This window comes from Myzus persicae, unplaced genomic scaffold, assembly GCF_001856785.1.
Source record: "Myzus persicae strain clone G006 unplaced genomic scaffold, MPER_G0061.0, whole genome shotgun sequence".
NCBI classification, from domain to species: domain Eukaryota; kingdom Metazoa; phylum Arthropoda; class Insecta; order Hemiptera; family Aphididae; genus Myzus; species Myzus persicae.
The window spans coordinates 1-5301 of record NW_019101792.1 but is presented as its reverse complement, the minus strand read 5'-3'; the positions used below and the strand labels follow the sequence as shown (position 1 = coordinate 5301).

General features: G+C 27.4%; 1 long non-coding RNA gene across 2 annotated transcripts; it reads right to left on the bottom strand.

Annotated features, from left to right (window-relative positions):
- Positions 1-298: 298 nt before the first annotated feature.
- Positions 299-5257, bottom strand: LOC111030427. Of its 2 annotated transcripts, none has more exons than XR_002604105.1 (6): positions 5105-5257; positions 4760-4947; positions 1177-1341; positions 835-1112; positions 583-751; positions 299-512 (listed from the first exon to the last, which is right to left on the bottom strand). It is a non-coding gene; the product is annotated as an uncharacterized LOC111030427 (long non-coding RNA). The 2 variants fall into 2 exon arrangements; XR_002604106.1 differs by having other exon boundaries at positions 909-1112.
- Between the last annotated feature and the right edge of the window lie 44 nt (positions 5258-5301).

Genomic DNA, 5301 nt, shown 5'->3' with positions numbered 1-5301 from the left:
AAAAATAAAGAATTATTGTTTTGTGAATATTTCATTGATTTACAAGTTTGTTATGTTAAAAACCACTGAATATGAAATATTGTAAAAAGTTGAATATCATACGATTGTAAAAATTAATGTTACTTCAACGTGAATTTTTTTTTTGTAAAAGATAATAAAGCTGTTGGGAACTTTTACAAAAATTTCTAATGTTAGTTAAATCGAATATACATATGAATTTCAAGCTGAAAAGTAATATGCTAATTTTCTGGATTTTCTGGATTTTGTAATAATGTGAACTTAAAATGCACATAAAAAATAATAGTGCCTGTTTATCTTTATTATTTTTGAACTGCTATAATAAACTTACGTTAAACCTTGCGTTTCTTAATATTCCAATTGTTATGCACATTAACTGTTTTAATGAATCCATAGAAATATTACCAGGAAGTGAGGATTAACATGCAGTATTTTCCAAAATAGTTTGAATGATTTACTGAACATTCTTCGAGCTTGTATTTTTCATTTATCAACTACAACAAAAGATTACATGTGAACACAAAATGTTAAGAGGTTATCGTGATAGATTCTGGTGAATATTACCATTTTAATTTAGCTGAGGGCTTACAAAGAGTTTCGGAAAATTCATCTTTAAGAGGAATAGACACGAATGAAGCTGTTATTGGAGTAAATTGATGGTTGACATTTATCCAAGAGTAGTAAATTCCAAATGCAGTAACTATCATTGGTACATATTGGTGAAGCGCAAAACCTAAAGATAGCAATCAATATTTACAACAATTTGGGGATGAAACAAAAATAATGTTAGAAAATTATACAACTATCAATAACAACATTTAAAAACTTAAAATTATTTGTTTTTGTCTTGATTTTATATTCTTTTCTAATGAAAGGACATCGAGTTTTACTCTTGTCGTTAGTTGAATAGAAACTGGAAGCCGGAAGGTGAATTGCAGCAAGTATTCAGGAATTAGTTTATTTATTATTGTCGACGAATATTCAATTTCAGTGTTATCATTTTGAAGAAAGACGAATTCAATCTTTAGTGGTGAATGTTATTTATTGAAAACAAAACTGAAGAACCACATACATGCTATCAGCCATGATTATACCTATAACAAAAAAAAGATCATGACCACCACATTGATACATCCATATCTATTTTAAAGAATTTACCTTTTCAACTAAAAATGATCGTTAACTTGCCCAGAATTGGATAGTATCATATAATTTGTACGACTGTTAGATTATTGAATTGACACGAAATCGTTTCGTTTTAGGAACGCCCATTTTAAGCTTCGTTGATAGCTACATGTTCAAAGTTATCAGGAGCATTGCGACCTTCAAAATATTAAGTGTGCTTGTTCTGATCACGTGTATCTTACAATTCATAGTCAATCAAATGATAAATCGTTTTTTGAAAAATAGTTATATCAAAACAACTTCTAAAGGTCAACCAGTAGTTGGAGTCGATTTTACGTTTTAGTTAATTATAGTCGCATTACCCCATTTTTTAAATATTTTTTTATTTTTACTTTTCATGCCTTAGTTGCATGCATTATATACTGTAGTATATTTTGTACATTGTATTACAAAAAAAAATAATAGTCTAATAAGATATGATTTTAAAACATGGGACAAAAAATATATTTAATACTGATGTTTTGACTAGGTAGTGTTTATAAAGTGAGAGCCTGGGCATAAACAAGTTAAAGTTAAGTTAATTTTAGCTTTTTAACCTAACATTTTTTAATTTAATTTTGATTAACTTAATATTTAATTTAAGACTTAACTGATTTGTATAAATACAAACTTAATAAATATTTATAACTAGTTACTTTTAGTCAAATCCAAGTTACCTTAATTTATAAATAACTAGCTGTCCCGTCACGGCGTTGCCCGTGTATTATATAGCTATATAAAAACCCAAATTTTACCACCTTTCGATGTCAAATTTAAAAAAAAAATACTTTCTTAGTGCGCCCTACATTGCTGAAGGAACCCTTGTAGAAAATGTCAAGTCTCTAGACCCAGCGGTTTGGTCTGGGCGTTGATGAGTCAATATTGTCGGTTTCCTATATATGTACATAGATGTCTTAGATTTTATCAGTTCAATTGAAAAATAATTCGTTAAGTACATATAACTGCATTAAAACAAATAAATAATTAATTTTTTTTTGTCTAATTAGCTGAATTATCCGGCTTCGCCCGTGCGTAGTTTTTGTTTTCTCAAAATGAAATTCTTAAATCAACATTCATTGTTGTGATTTAAAGGAGAAATAAAATTATTTTACTGAATGCTATCAAATGCTAAATAGTAGTAGTAACTGAATCATATATAAAACAAAAATAATAAATATGAATAATATTTACAAATGATTCTAATGATGATATGCACATATTGTTATTAAAAAGTGATTCTATGGAGCTATATAATTATAATTTGTATAGTTGAACACGTCTATCGCATATCGATGAGAAAAGTATTATTATGTTTCGATAAATTTCGATTTCAGCTATTCAGTGCTTTCCGTACAACTCTTAACTTCATAAAAATGTTGGGTTAGCTTGTAGTTTATAATTGCGGCAAGTATTTCTATGCCATAAATATATCAGTTGCAGCCGTTGCTACGTACGATCGCCATTAGACAAATTAACTGTCGTAGTATCGTGTCGAAACAAATATCTATTATATCATTATATTATATCTTTTCTAGATGATCCCTTGCACTTTGTTGCTCTTTAAAAAGCCCAACTCTGTATGAGACTAGATTGTGATAATGTGATCCGTATATTATCAGATAGGCTATCGAGCTACCTTCGGCGGATTGCGGACCCCGCTATATACTGTACATGGATAATATGTTTAATTCTTATTTTATTAACTATTTTGATTGTGCACATGCCGATGAACGGCTATAAGTGTAACTCAGCCGACTGCCACCTTGGTAGGCAATGTACTACAATTCGATTTGATACATTCTTAAACCTGATCTGCCCGATTAACCAATGACAACAAAAAACAAAAAAATGTTTTAAAAATACCATGTTCTACTAAAAAAATTAAGAGAGTTGAGAGGAAAATTAGTTTTTAATTGAAATAAAAGTGCAAATTTTATACCTATACACATATTGTATGGCACGGCAGCCCACGGGTGACTTAATTTTGTTTAAGATCTTGAGAGTGATTGCTTAAACTAACCATGATGAACAAACACTCGTCAAAAAACGCACTGTAAAATTGTTTATTAACCTTCCGATTGATTTCACTGTGAAATGAGAACTAAGAAAATATAAATAAAACTGTTTTGTATCATAGATAGAAGATAGATGGATCTTTTTCAAATGATAAGCGATAACCGTGATGCCTCGACTAAGGGGAAAATAGGGATTTATTTTTAAATACATAGATCAATATATATTGTAGAATTTTAATTCTCGGAACCATTCATATCTAACCTAACACATAGTTAGACGGACAAAAGTTATGGTTGCATGTCACTATGCTACAAAGTATGTATTTAGATATACAATTTATACGTGAACAATTTATTTTTGCCTATTTCAACCCTTAAAAATCAAAACTTTGAAAAATTCTTTCTTAATGGAACTTGACATTATAATATTCATTTATCCTCAAAATTGAAATTCGATAACTCCAAAGTAGGTTCGGATCTGCGTTGATTATTGCTAAAGTACACTTTCGTTTATATGTGGAGATTTAGTCAATATTAAATATAATAAAAATGTTGATGATGCATATTGCATATTGCATACAAATTTACTTTTCATTATTTCAAACCATATTAAAAGCTGTTTTGTCATGTAAAAAATAAATAACTTAACTTAAGTTAACCATGCAAGTTTCCTAATAACTTTTAATTTAACTAAGTAAAAAAAAATTGAATAACTATTAATTAACTTTTGACTTTTTAAATTATTTTCTATCATTTTAATTTAACTCAATTAAAAATTATCATCAACTTTACCATTTTTCAGATATATGCGTGATATAAAATTCAAATATTTTAGTAGTACGATAAAATATAAATTAAACAATACAACGAAATAGGAAATATAATAATTATAGATGAAAAATGTTTAATATTAGTTTGACTTTGAAGCAAACATATTCTATTGTAAGTGGAATGATGTGGATGTCCTGTTTTAAAATGATTGAGTTGATAATTTGATAATTTATAAAATTGAAAATTTGTATTCAAGAAAATTGAATTTAACGTTACCAACTTATAGTGTTTGCTAAACGAACAAAATATTTATAGTGAAATAAAATAAATATTCAGTGCTAGGCTTTAGACAACTAAGTATAAAAGTATTTGTTCCAATTTTCTCCTACCTGTTGACTGGTGAAGAATGAAGATCATTCATAAACGAAAGGAACAATGTATCAGAGAGGAATACTATCCTTATAGGTATAATGGAAACTTCCCTAAGTTTTACAATGCGAATAAACCTAGATTCACTGCAAAAGATTATACCAATATCAGTTTGCTATTTCTGAATATTGGAGAATTACTTTAGATTTTAGAATCATAAAAACCAACCAATATTAATAATATGGGATTAATGTTAAGCTTAAACTATAAACAATTATTACACTTTCGATCGTCAACATTAAGTTTTATTACCCCAATAGGTTCTTTAATTATTAGGTAATGAATATAAAAACGCTTTAAAGCACATCTTAAAACCAAATCGATAAACAAATGTATTTTAAGAATAAAAAATGTGTACCCACTTGATAATTTTTTCAATCATGATATTTCTCGTTCTCCACCGATTTCATTACTTGCCTTCTTTTTATACCATGTTTAAGTATGAATGTGGACCAACGCATTCTACTGAATATAAATTATTCGATAAATTATTTTTTGTTTCATTCCAAACATAGTCGCGATGATGAACACAACATTTTTATTAAAAGTGCTGTAAATATATTTAGCTATCAAAATATTTTTATCATGATTAATAGTTGTTCTATTAAGTTTAAATTACATTTTAAAGATGTTCAATATAAATGTGAACAAAAAATTGTTACCAATTAAATTGAATTTTTTCCTTTACTTAGGATGTAAGTACTTACATTAATTAAATCAGAAATATTATAGTTTGATAGTACTCACTAGTAACTAAATTAGATCTTTACTAAATCGATTTATTGGTGACACTGTGAAGCTATTAAAAATACGTTCATAAAAATATTTATAAAGGTACATTGCTTGTTAGGTAATAATAGATTTTTGAAAAAAAAAAAAATTAAACTAAAGAGTTAATAAATTT